Source organism: Anguilla rostrata, chromosome 9, assembly GCF_018555375.3.
Source record: "Anguilla rostrata isolate EN2019 chromosome 9, ASM1855537v3, whole genome shotgun sequence".
NCBI classification, from domain to species: Eukaryota; Metazoa; Chordata; class Actinopteri; order Anguilliformes; family Anguillidae; genus Anguilla; species Anguilla rostrata.
The window spans coordinates 19,562,327-19,576,407 of record NC_057941.1 but is presented as its reverse complement, the minus strand read 5'-3'; the positions used below and the strand labels follow the sequence as shown (position 1 = coordinate 19,576,407).

General features: G+C 49.5%; 1 protein-coding gene across 2 annotated transcripts in view; it reads right to left on the bottom strand.

Moving 5' to 3' along the window:
• The window catches only part of mcama (melanoma cell adhesion molecule a), a 49,850-nt gene that overhangs the window by 15,144 nt on the left and 20,625 nt on the right, over nt 1-14,081 (bottom strand). The gene's annotated exons all lie outside the window — the stretch shown is intronic.

Genomic DNA, 14,081 nt, shown 5'->3' with positions numbered 1-14,081 from the left:
AGCGCTCCAGCCCCCTGTCCCACGGGACGGAAGAAAGCCGGGATTGAAGGGGAGCATAATTACCCAGTGTTCGCCCCGCCACGAGGAACGAACCAGAGAGCCCGTCTGCCCCAAATGCGTCCCGCTGGCAGTGGCGAGGGCCAATCAGAGTTCTTCATTTAACCGTAAAGGGAGGCCGCGACGAAGCGATCCCGATTATCGCGCTTTGGAATCTCCTACGGGACCCACGCTGCTCTGATCCCGGTCCGTCCGCTTTCACTGCCCCCCTTTCAGACGGGCGTGTTCCCAGAGTAGGAACGGTAGCAGAAATTCAGCAGACATTTTTCCATTTCAGTAGCAAAACATGGGTCATGAAATAATGGAAATGTTATCTAAACACACCCAAACAGTGTGGTGGGATTGGTGGATGGACTGGAATGCGGTTGGGGGTTTTTGGGAGAGTAAAGGGAGAGTGCACTTTACACAGCTCAGCCACAGTAGCCCAGACGGTGGACTCTTCCACCCCTCCTACTACACAGTAAACATGAGTAACCCCACCCCCCAAACCGCTGCAGCCCTGTCATGTGTTCATCCTCATGGGTTCTACAGATAAGCTGACTGACCAAAATTACATTAGGTACTTAGTTATTCCTGTGCATTAAAGCCGCAGAAGTGCGTCCGTGCGTGTGTGATTATGCATGTGGATGCAGTTGTGCATGTATGCCCGTGTTCGTGCACATATGCACGCGTGTGAATCTGTGTGTTTGTCTATATATGTGTGCAGGTCTGTGTGTGTGTGTGAGTGTGTGATAATGCATGCATATGTCTGTATATGTGAGTGTGTGATAATGCATGCATGTGTCTGTATATGTGAGTGTGTGTGTGTGCGTGCACGTGCGTGTGTGTATGTGTGATTGTGTGTGTGGGACCCAGTAGAAGCTCAAAAAAGAGAGAAACTCGTAACTCCTTCCGGCTGTTTTTCTGTTCCGCAGCTGGACACAGAGGCCAGTTATTCTGAGCAGCGAACACTCCTCCGTGTCGGAGCGCATTCGAGTGCAATCGGCACGCGTCCCCATCCGACCTTCACGCCTCTCAGCGCATCGCTTTCAGTGCAGCGGGATCCGGGGCCCGGCCGCTAACCCTCCCTTAGAGCAGGAGCGGTATCTGAGCGCTAACACGGCGCTAACAGCTTACACACTGACTCCGGGTGGAAGGGCAGGTGGAAGGGCTCTCAGGGACTCGACTCGGCGTTAATCTGAGCCACGGGGCGTCGCTCGCCCGCTCGAGCGCCTGCAGAACGAGCTCGCGGTCTGCCCCCCGACCCCCCACCCAACCGCTAATCCCGTCCCGCTGCCGTGGAAACGGTCCACATCGGCTGCTGAGACACATCGGCGGCTTTTCTCTCTGCAAAGACCAGCGCTGGCGGCCCTCAAACAAAGGCCAGAGAGACAAAATGAGTGAGCGATTTATTTATTTATTCTTTTCTTGTAGCCTGAGGGAACGACTGCTCTTAGGACCCCGAATCACACCTTTTGTGTGTGTGTGTGTGTGTGTGTATGTGCATGTGTGTGTGTGTGTGTGTGTGCCTGTGCATTTTCCTTGTTTCAACGTTTAGCAGAAACCTACAGTACATCGAATTCTACCATTTCCCCATCTGGCCCCAGACAATGCATATTTAACAGAACATGGCGTGAATAAAGCGCTCTATTCATGGCACAGATACCCTCAGTGCCAAAACAATCCAGTAGAGTGACTTTTAAAATGCCCCACACCCCCCTTCCTCCATACTCTCTACCCCACAGCCCTCTTTCGGTTTAAAGAAAGATCCCGTTTTTTCCCTTTCTCCCTCCCCCACCATTCCCTGTGCAATAACCCCCCCTCCTGTCTCTCGCTCTCTCTGCCTCTCTCTCTCTCTCTCCTCCCTCTCTCTCTCTCTCTCTCTCTCTCTCTCTCTCTCTCTCTCTCCTCCCTCTCTCTCTCTCTCTCTCTCTCTGTCTCTCTCCCTCCCTCCCTCTCTCTCTCTCTCTCTCTCTCCTCTGTCCTTTCAGCACTGGGAGAAAAGAAGTGAGCTGAAAAGCTTCCTTTTTAATTGGAAACATCTGGAGAGTGCGGGGCTAGGCTGGTGGGGTGCCGGGGTAGGGATGGGGCTCTATGAGTTGGCAAAGGAGCTGTGTGGACATGAGTGACAAGTTGGGGGGGGGGTTAGGGTTGAGGGGGGCCTCTCGGTCTCCTTCCCAATTCTGAAGATCGAAATCTCTAACAATGAGCTACAGCAGGGAACGGAGAGGAACGTAATGTATATATGAATGTGTGTGCCTGTGTGCATGTCTGTGTGTGTGTGTGTGAAAAAGAGAGAGAGAGAGAGAAAAAGAGTGAAAGAGAAGGGGGTGGGGCAGGGACTGGGACTGTCTGGAAAACCCATTTAGTTCCAAAAATCTGCAAATACAACAGCATTACTTTTGCTGTTTGGTTAGATTTTTCTTACCTTAAACCAAACAGACACGCACAAGCACACACACACACACACACACACTGTAGCCCAGACCACGGTCCTATTCCTATAGCTGGGACCCACAGGCCCTGCTCAGCCAGGCGTGGCTGTCCCCTCCCCTAAAAAAGCGCACTATTGTTCAGACACCTGGACGGACCGTAAACCCCCATCCATTCCATGGAGAGCACCGTTCCGTCCAAACACACAAAATATGTTTTTAACTGCAAACTCCGGGGTGAGGAGAAGTTCAGGAAAGGGCCGAGGGCTGTTACCTGCGCTTATCTCTTTCCGTTCCGAGACTGAGGGCGGCAAGGACGGGTGAATGTTGAAGAGATATTGCGCTTTTATTTTAAAGCCCTTGCTTCGGTAAATCCGATTACACCATATCGCAAACCGTATTTTTCACACATCGTGGGACTTAGAGAGGGGGCGAAACTAAAAAAAAAAAAACACAAAAGCCATATATCTGTCTTTGTATGCCATCACAACAAAAACCACCAGGAGTCATTATACTGTGCCTGCAGTGTGACCCCAGTGAAATCCCACAATGCACCGTTCTAAGCGTTAGCTGTGCCACAGCCTAGCAGCCAGCGCTGAGTACTGGAGTATTGGAACGTGATGACAACACCTCAGACAGGTGCAATGGGGCCTGGGGCAGCCCGTTCGGCCTTGTCTTATGGGGTTTGTGGGGGGTGTTAATGCACTAGGTTGGCCACAGGTGAAACAGAGCCTTCCCTCAACTGAAAGGGACCCACCCGTCCTCACACGCCAGAATGACCACGGCACGCAAGGGGGCCTAACTCCGGCAACTCCAACACAGAGCTGGCGTGCTTCGAGGCCTAACACCCTCGATCAGCACGGGGACTCCACGCCCTCCTTCCACACTGCAACAAATCCACGCCGCCTTGATTACATTCACAGACGTGTGCATTTTTGTGGCTGTCGTATCCTGTTCGACCCCTATGTAACAACACGGCACCACCCCCACACCACCTCCAGCCCGCATTTTCAGAAGCAGGCAGGAGAGATACAGCTCTTCTGCTGCAGCTGGGTATTCAGAGTGGAATGCTGGAGATGTGCTCTTGGCTCCGGGTGCCGGTAAGGGCTGGCAGACAGACCGAGCTGTCCAGACACCCCGCACACCGCCGCACCCCTCAGCGCAGTCACATAACAGCTGCCGGAGGAGACAACAGCAGGTGTGGATGAGAACACTGAGGGCCGGGCAAGCCCCTTTTGCCCCCATCCCCGACCCAACTGCCAACTATGTTCTGGATGTTCTCACATCACCTGTCTCTCTTCATTTCCATATGGTAAAACACACAATCTGAAACAATATAAATGTCCAATGTACAGTTAAATGTAAAAAAGTATTGAGGAATACTAGGTATGGAATTTGCATTTGGAAAAAGTTTCCGTTGTCTCTCAATATGAGGACCAAATACATGTCATTGCCAGTAAAGCAGGCCATCATCAGGCCGAAAAATCTTAATAAATCAGATACATAGCCAAAAAGAACAACGGGTGTGTCACAATGCAAGACAATGACCCCACACATACTGTTAAAGCACCCAAGGAGGGGCCAAAAAGTGGAATGTTATTGACTGGCCAAGTCAATCACCCGTCCTGAATCTAAATGAACAAGCGTTGCACTTTGTGGAGGCAAGACTATAAAATGCCCCAGAAACAAAGTGAACTGAAGATGGCTGCGGTACAGGCCTGGCAGACCATAACCAGGGAAGATACACAGTGTCTGGTGATGTCTAAGGTTGCAGACTTCATGTAGCCATCAAATGCAAAAGATTTGCAACCAAGAACTCAACAACTTTATTTCAGCATGTGTTCATTTGCATAATTATTTTTGGCCCCCTAACATGTTTTATTTCAAATCCAATGTGCTGGAGTAGAGCTGAAACAACAAAAAAATGTCACAATACCCTTAACAGTACGTCAAAATGAATGGCATACATTGAAAAACAGCAAAATACACTGCAGAAAACATTCCCTTACAGGATAATCTACAGCCTACTTAAAATGGCACACATGAAACTTTCAGTATATGTGTAGGATGTATATCAGCATATATCTAAATGCATCCCAGGTATTATCACAGTTTCACATGTGGAAATCTGTTTCTTTGTATCTGCTCACCTCTGGGCCCCATTAAAAGGCTGGTGCCTTAAACAAGGCCTCCACAGCCCGTTCCCCTCAGATGCCAACAAGCCACCGGCGGTGTGAAAATCCCCCCATTCAACCCTGACCACGGCCATGACGGCGCTCTGACTGGACCGCTCCTCCTTTTGATTGGACGCCAGGCGTCGTCTCTCTGTTCCAGGGCTGGGATGCTCTTTTGGTTTTGTCCCATTGCGGAGCTGAAGCTAAAGAGGTTCACAGTGTGTCTTTGTTTTCCGGTCTGATGAAAGGCAGGATGATCTCTGGTGCTTTCTTGAGGAGACAGAGGAGCCCTATAGAGTGTAAGCACCCCTGACACGGATGCTAATGCTTGGTCACAGATCATGAACATGCCCTGAGCCTCAAGATCACCTTGAGCACTGTCCCCTTCACACACACCTGTGATCAAAGGGCACAGGGGCCAGCTCATACATGCACATGGTCAATCAATCTGTCTCACAGAAGAGCTTGGTTCCACACACACACACACACACACACACACACACACACACACACGCACACACACTGACTTCACCTCTGTCATGTCTCAGCTATAGTGGCTTTGACCTGCTTTGGGCTATGAACTGGCACAAATCCCTGTGAGGGGGGGCTGTCAAATCAACACTGGATACCATCTACTGAGCATTCAAAAGTGAACAAACAGATGATAAACACACACACACACACACACACACAGATTTAGATTGTGTATCTGTACTCATCACTGTGTGACCTCAGCAGTCCATGCACACATACTGCATGTACTGCTAAGGGCATAATGCACAGAACAAAGGGCTCCAAACCACGCAGTTCAGATAGCGTACACTTTATGTGCGCCTGCGTGTTTATATGTAGCCATATTTTATATGTACTTTCAAGTTTTCATTTATTTCAAAGAGGGGATTATTTTTTCCTTCGACTCAGAGCTTTCGTTAAAACCAATTTCCACGTAATTTCTGAAAAGGCCACAGGAACAGGCGGTCACACCCATTTCCCGCCCACTCCTTTGGAAAGAGGTCTCTGACAGGCTCAAATACTTCACCGTTTCCCATATTTAAAATAAAAACACAAAAAAAAGAAATCCTAGTCCCCAGGGCTGCTCAGTAATCTTAAGCTTCTCAATTCATTTTAAAACATGCATTCTTTAAAGGTTCCCCCCAAGAGAAGAAATGAACATTGTATTTTAATAAAAGTCTACCACCTGACATATTCTTCAGTAAACAGAGTTTTTAAGTTTTATTCTGATTTCCAGAGTGCGGATGAAATAAGACCCAGGTACTTCTTTGATTTATCTTGTTTTACAGAGTGAGGACAAAGGGAGTCACACCACAGTTCTTATCGATTGGATGGGAAATTGATCGAAAGGGGGCCGGCTCACACCATCCGCTTGCTTCTTTTTCCGTTAAACAGACAGCGGGCGCTGCTCCACATTTTCAAATGCGTCAGAGCAGACCAGTATCAGATCCCTGCCAGGGACGAGTTCTGTGCAGCGCTCTGCATCTACCAGGGATGAGGTGAGATACTTTGGCTCAAATCCCACCCCGAACTGGTGCAGAGTAGACCAGACTAACTTACACAGCCAGACTAAGGCACAGAGAGAGCAGGATGTTAGCTTCAGACCCCCAACCCCCGCCCCCCCCGCTCTTGACCAGGTGGGGTCGATTCAGCTGTCGTTCGCCTCGAGGAAAAGCACCCGGCCCGAATGACTTCAATCGATACCGAGCCGCTGCACGAACAGATAATCTGATAGAACGTAAACATCGCCCCCAACCAGCCATTAATAAAAGCAAAGGGTTTGGTGACGCACGGCTCGCGGCCAGATACAGGGGGAATCAGGAGAGAGAGTGAATAAGAGCGAGCGGGCCTGACATTCTGGCGAGAAGGTCACGGGCGGCGGCGCACAGGACCGCGGCTATCGGACCTTTGGCTTTTTCCCCCTTTTCGTCACGCTATAAATAGCGTGCCCCGCATCACGCCGGCTCCTGTGACAGGGCTGCCCGGCGGAACAAAGGCGGGCCTTGTTCCAGGGTCTGCGGGCCCTCGTGGCCTTTTCGGGGGGAGGGGGGTTCCAGGTGGGCCGGCGCGTACAGATCTTTCTTTCAGGGTCAAATCCCAGTCAGGGATCCTCGCTCAAGCCTTATCTGATACGCGAAAAAAACAAAACCGCTCCGTGGTTGCCATGGTTACCCCTGCCACTACCCCAAATCATCATCCACACATCCCCCCCCCCCCCCCCCCGTCCCAGCATTCCACACTCTTCCCCCCGCACAGTGGTTATTAGCCTCCAGAATCCATGGCCTTGGCAAGCGGCCAACGGTTAGGGCTGCGAGTCGTGTGGTGCGCGGCTGCTAAACCAGCTCCTCTCCCCCTCTCGCTGCCCCGAGGCAGTTATTTTTAATTACCTTTTTTTTTTTTTCGAATCCAAAAAGAATTTACATAAAACCGCTTTCATCGCGTCCGTCAGAAGTCGAAACGTCAGCTTGTAGACGCGTAGGTGCCCTGGCCATATGCAGAGGCGTAAACACAACCCCATGCCCAGCACCCTCGCTCTGTACGGCCTCAAAGAGAATACTCGAGTGAACCCAGGTGTGATTTCCAGCTAATGAGTCGGGACGAAAACCACCCCCCGGCCCCCCATCCCCCCCCCCCCCCGGGCCCCGACTGAAACTTCAGCCGTCCGCTAATGAAGACCAAGACCTTCTGTGAATTTTAATGTTTCTTTCTGAGATTGGGGGAAAATTCTCGTATTTCCTCGAGGAGCAGGCTTCTGACTGGTGTGGTTTTGTGGTGAAATGCACACGCGCGGCACGACGCGCCAGGAGGAAGTCGACAGGAGGACGCGGCGGAGAGGGGAGGCGTGCAGGAGAGACCAGTGCTGCTGGGGCTGATAATTGCCTCGGTAACAGAACTGAGAGGTGGGCTCAGAGGTGGGTACTCTGGGTGGCTTCCAGCACAGTAATTCATCTCTTGTTTGTGGAGTTGCAGTTTACCTTTGGGCCCCGGGCCTCCGTTTTGTCTGCAAACAGACGAAACCTTGTGCTTATCGTTTTAGCTTCGCCCTTAACCCCCCTGTGGCCTGGCGGCAGACCCACGCATGAAAAGGGCTGAAGATACAAAGCAAGCATTGGTGCGCTTTAACAGAGTAGCACACAGAGGTGACTTTCTAAAGCGCTCGTACAGTACACCCCCTGCTCGCCTTAGACAACCCCCCCGCCCCCAGGCGGTGTTTTCACAGTCTTAGGCAGCACTGCTTGGCCCTTGTCACCCAAAAACAGGAACGTGCACGCACTCTCTCTCTCTCAGACACACACTCACATTCACACCTGCTGTTTTCACACCAAACAGCATGTGTTGCCATTCTAAACAAAATCCACTCCCTTGAGAGAAAAAAAAAAACATACAAATAAAATACTAGCCTCAAAACATTCTAAACAAACCGGCAGCCAGTAGAGCAAAGTCAAGCTCAATGACAGACGGCCGCAGCATCGCTTTCCCCTGCTGCTGCTGACACTATTTATTTATTTATTTATTTATTTATTTTAAATAGGAATGTTGGGCACTTTCCTTTTCTGTCCAGGTGGAATTGTTCCCGGGTGGGATAATATCCTAGAAGGAATAATAGCATCAGTGTGTAGAGCAAAAGACTTTGGAAGACAGCCCCGGTTCAGCTGTCCCCACTCGCCCACCCCACTTTCCCGTGTCCTCTGCCTCACAGCGGGGGAGCGAGAGCCGGGGAGGGTGGGCGTCAGGTGGAGGTTATGAGCGGTGGGGGTGTAGATGCACTGAAGGGCAGCTGTGCCAGTGACAGGCCCGTCTCCCGAGTGAAGGTCAGAGCAGCTGTGGAGCAGTGCACAGGTCCTGTCTCCTCCCCCAGACCCTTCCTCCTCCACCAGACCCTTCCCCCTCCCCCAGACCCTTCCTTCTCCCCCAGACCCTTCCCCCTCCCCCACACCCTTCCTCCTCACGTCTGCGAGGGTTAGACGGGCTTGATTGACAGCAGTAAAAATCTACAGGGGATATGATGGGACCAGGCGTGACACCCCCCCCCCCCCCACTCTAATGTCTTAGACACCTGTTCTCCAAACACACCTGCGCTCCACAGGGGCAGTTCCGTTCACCCAAAACCCACTTCCAGAGTATAACTCCGGAACTGACACTGTGGAAGAGGCGTGAAATGAAGTTTCCCATGGCCCCTGTGTCCAGAGACGGAGGATGGGGGGGCAGCCAAGGGGGTGGGGGGTGGGAAGGAGGTCATGCTATGGCCTTTTGTGTGGCCTTATAATAAAAGGCTATAAATCTCTTTTGGCATGAATTTCACAGCACTAGGGTTTCCATAAGCTATGGCAAAATGGTGCCAGAGAACGAAGGACTCCCCAATTCACCAGAGCAGTTTAGTCCCAGGCTCACTGGTGAGTTCTACACCTTCATTCATTCTCCCCGAGTGACAAACTTTCCAAATCACACCTTCTTCTCTTGTGAAAAATAGTCACAGCCTTCTAACTCCCTCCTCTGAGCATTCAGAGAGAAGAGGGAAAAAAACAATGTCAAACTCATCCTGAAAAGCATCATTCAAGGGCCTCATTTCTTCTAGCATTCTAAGGCAATTAATTATATCTGCCAAGTCGCCCTTGTGAGATTATTCCCTTAACCTTGCCAGAATCTTAGACAGCCTGAGGTGAGGTGAAACAGAGCAACAAGCAAGAGAATGTTCCGGTATTATTCGGCTGTTTAGGGGGAAGGGGGACCTTCCGGAAAGGAGAGGGAATCACAAAGCACCCAGTGGGTTAGGCTCCAGAGACAGACGCTGAATGGAATTCTCTGGAAGGCATCATTCTGGCTCGGAAAAAGGATTCCAGAAGAATGCCTTGTGCCTGCTTACGCGTTCCACAAAAGCATGATGAATCGCTACCCCGCCCTTCCCCCACCCTGCGCCCCAGCTGTGTGGCATAAACCGGCAGCCAACCGTGGCAGACGATCCACTCGCCCACACCACGGACGCCTGCTTTACGGATCATCCTTTAACACCTCCTAATATCTGAGAGAAGGAAGAGAAGAAAAGTCCCACCTTGATATTTAAGCATGGCTTTAACCTCCCCTGCTTTGAAATGCTCAGTTCAAAAGATAAGACTGGGTCACCTTGATCTGTGAGCCAAGACGACCTACAAAAAGGATCACAGAGCACCCCTGTTTTCCTTCAGTGAGGTGCAAACATTTTTAGATCTGGATAGTGGGCAGTGGATGCCTAAAGGTATGACTTTTATCTGTTTACTCATGCTGATAACAATATTTATAAAAACTATAAAACTTTTCTGGTCATCGGCTTTAAGGCCCATACACAGGAAAATGAATTATCTGGAGTTTTGCGTGGTCTTTGAGAAGGTTTTATATTATTAAAAGAGCATTTCAAACATGCTTAAGGTTTCTGATAAGTGTTTTCCCCCGCATGTCCTCTCGTATGTCACAATTAAGTTATACTATTAAGAGGATCCAAAGGAGATTTTCGGCAGGGTAACTCTATTAAGCAAAACCCTGGGCCTGGAAGAAGTACTGTACCACTACCATCTTAAGCATGTCCACAATGATTACAGATGACCGCCTGACAAAAATGATTATGTCAGTTCAAACAAACAACTTCTATGTAAAGCCTGTGACGCTGAATCAACATATACGGGTACAGTACATTAGTGGCTTGCCTAATTCGGAAGTGATCGTGTTTGTATAGCAGCTGTAAACAAACATTTTTTTTGGCAGGGGGTGGGGTTAATCTTCTGTGAAAGTCACAGTTGGTGGGGGGTCCAGGCTGGGACGGGGGGAGGAATAAATAAGTGAAGTTTTGCCAAATTATTCATGCCTCTGCCATTCCAGGGTTGACTGAAGCCGCCGACCTGCTGAACTGTTCTGGACTGGAAAGGCATCGCAGCGAGACGAACTGCGAACGTGCAGAACGAGCCATTTTTCTGGCAGCTCAGCTTATCCTATCTCGTTCCGCCGAGCGGCAGGCAGCTTTCTGGAGCTCGGCCCGGTGCGAGAGAGCTCGCTGTGTGCTTTTCTGAAGGCCTGCTGAAGCTCCATTGGGCTCTCTTCTTACTTATACGTTCGCCCGGCTCTTCTCTCGTTTTTTGGTTTCAGTGTCCGTTTGCCCATCCATAGCTCCCGTGGTCAGGAGGGGGCACAGATGCCAGTCAGCTGAGAGGGGGGTCGCTGAACTTGCTGTAACCTCTCCCTCCCTGCAGGAGGCAGCACCGAGTCAGCTTCCTTAGGTCAGTCCAGCTGGAGGGGGTGACAGCTCAACCTGTAGGGGGCTTCCCTCAGGGATCTGTCAATTTCTTTTTGACCCATTCTGCTTATTCTGCCAGAGTACCCATTAACACTACTTGACATGCTGGATTTGAATGATGTCGTTTACCAGTGGTTGAACTCAACATATGTGTAGCTGAATGTGGGAGGCATACAATTCCAAGCACAGCTCAAAGTTAAACTGACATAAGCCTGGATGTAAGAAGAGAGAGACAGTGAAAAAGAAAAAGAGAGAAGTTGAGGGGAAAGAAGCATGGAACAAAAAATGTATAAAACAAACCCAGTTGAGAGTACCTGTTGCATACCTGAACACCACTTCAGGTATGCACAGCTGCTGGTGTGGATTATAAGCTGCCATAGAAGCATAGAGTAAATGCTAGAGAGAGCTTCTGAATTATGCAGGTTAAGACCCCAGGTGGGCACATACACACACACACACACACACCACCACACGCACCACACACCCCCACACCCCCACACACACACACACGCACCACGCACGCCACACACACACTGCACACCACGCACACACACACACACACACCAACACGCACCACACCACACACACCACACACACACGCATCGACACCACACACACGCACACACACGCACATACACGCACACACACACACACACACTAGCCTTGCTAGTGCTGGACTAGGGAAGCCAGCGGCGGCCGGCTGCAGGAGCCACATTAGCTTTAAGAGGATCCCGGTGTCACAGGGATTAGCGGAGAGCCCGGTGCCGCTTCAGGAAATGGCATCAATTATTCAAACAATATGGCAACAGATAATTAGAGAAGTTGTGAGGCAAAAGCATTGGAATAATGTGGATCGAACCACTCTTACACACCCCAAGGCCCCGCCCCCCACAATAGATAATCAACACTAGTCTCCAAAGGGACACATTTTCAGATGCAGAACCAGAAACCATGCGGTTATGCCCACAGCCGCACCGTTTGGCTCCCATTCAGAGAACAGGTGGCAGGCATCATGGGAAACCAAAGAGCAGCTTACAGAACCAGATATCTGCTCTCCCAAGCCCTAGAGATGCCCCGGTCGAAGAAACAGGCCTGCAGGAGACGGTTTCTCTGAGTGAGCTCGGATTCAGGACCAGCACTTCCACAATCAATAAGAACAGATTCAGCACCCGAGGAAACTGTCAGCACCTGGTCTCACCAGCCAGATCTGGCACCAAAAACAAAAGAAAGAAAATAAAGAAAATTACATTTCGACCTAGATGAGATGTGATCAACCATGGATATGATCAGACCAAACCAGACATGACCAGATCAGAAATTGCATCACAGTTGGCTTCCTGGCTTACCACAGGAGTCAGATGTGCGCCAAATATGCACAAACAGGGATACTACACAGACTGTTTGGATAAAACTGAAATTATCTGTTACAAATTGATTTAAGAATAATTCTCAAATTAGAAAACACAAGCCTTTGTTAGCTGGCAGTAAAATTACAAAGTACATCGGGGCATGTGGTTGATTCACAGATACTAGAACAATGACTCTCTCTGTAAGGTCAAATTGGGCCACAGTAGTACCTCAGTGCCTGTTGGGTCTGTGTGGGATCTGGCTGTGTTCAGCAGATGGCAATGTTCCTGGCACGAGCTTTTAAAAAAAACTCCTGATCCACACACAACACATACAGGACATAATGAGGCCTCCTCTTTTTCAGCTTGTGAAAAACAGACCTCGCTGATAAAGAAGGGCGATCAAAAACATGCATCCTGTACTGAGGAGGGTGCAATCAATCAAACATATCGCATGATAAAAGCTAGCACTCAAAAACACTGCATCGGTCAGGGCATCAAACATCACATTTCATATAGGCTAAAGAGCCCGCAGCACAGTAGGCTCAAATGCAAGTTTGGATCTTAGCCAGAGAAAAGAGAGATTATGGAACCACCGTGCAGTTATAAAAGGAAATTATTATGTATAAATATACTTGACTCCTTGAAGGAAGAAATACAACAAAGACAAAACGGGAACACTAACAAAATTAACCTCCTAGTAGCAACCAAAGAGGAAACATGCAAGTCTACTTTCTCTCTTTAACCTGCAACAGATGCATGGTCAGTCACTTCAGTATTGCAATCTGCAAATGAGCCACTGTTCAATGCCTGTGTTAGTAACCAAAAGCAGGCCAGTAAGAATATCCGAATGAACAAAGAAAAGCACAGGGCATGATCATGCAGGATACTATTCTTAGTCTCCTGCTTCCCTGGTGTTTTGGCAGAGGTTAGCCTGCAAACCCAGACTGACGCATTTGGTTTCACAACTAATGACCAGCAGGGGCCACCTTTTCCAGATTTCTGGGGCTTGAGGGCTGTAATTGCTCCCCAAATAAGAAACTGTGGCTCTGGCCCGCACAAGCCCTTTCCAAAAGCCCAGACACAAGAGGGAAACAGGAATCACGTGTGTCTGAGGGATCACTGTGACTCCTGCTTCTGGACAGGCTTTTAATAGGAACATAACAGGCAAGGAATCGCCTTCAGCAGGAAAAAGATCTGAGGACAGGTAATTATCTTTCGCAGAGCAGAGAGACAGACAGAACAAGAGAGAGAGAGAGAGAGAGAGAAGTGAAAGCAAGAGAGAAAAAACAGACTGAGGGAGCAAGAGAAAATGGGAAAGAAAGTAAGAAAGAAATAAAGAAAGAGAGAGAGGGAGAGCACGTGTTGTTCACTTATACGCAGAAGGCGGGTGAGCTCCTGCCACACAGAAGCACAGCGGTCCGACAGCACTTCACCACACAAAGAAAATTCCCCAGGAAGAATAGGTAACCCGAGACAGCATCCACCAAGGGTGCCTGACAGACAGGACTGTCTGCTTGTGCATTTAGTAGTTAGTGAGAACCAAACATTGAATACTGCTTTTCACGTCTGCTGTGGTGCCGACCCTTCACTTTAAAATCCAGCCCTTTGACACCATCATCGTCATCATCATCATTCCAATAACAAATATATGGCTTCATTCAGTCGGTTTTCAGTTTTGCAAAAAAAAATGCCTTATGAGTACAGCATAAAGTATGTGTAACTGAGGCAGTGGTGTGTGGTTGAAGGGAAGTTACTGTGGGGTTTAATATGCCACAGGAAGAAGGTGTGTAGCTAGTGGGTGAGTGGAGGTCGCCAC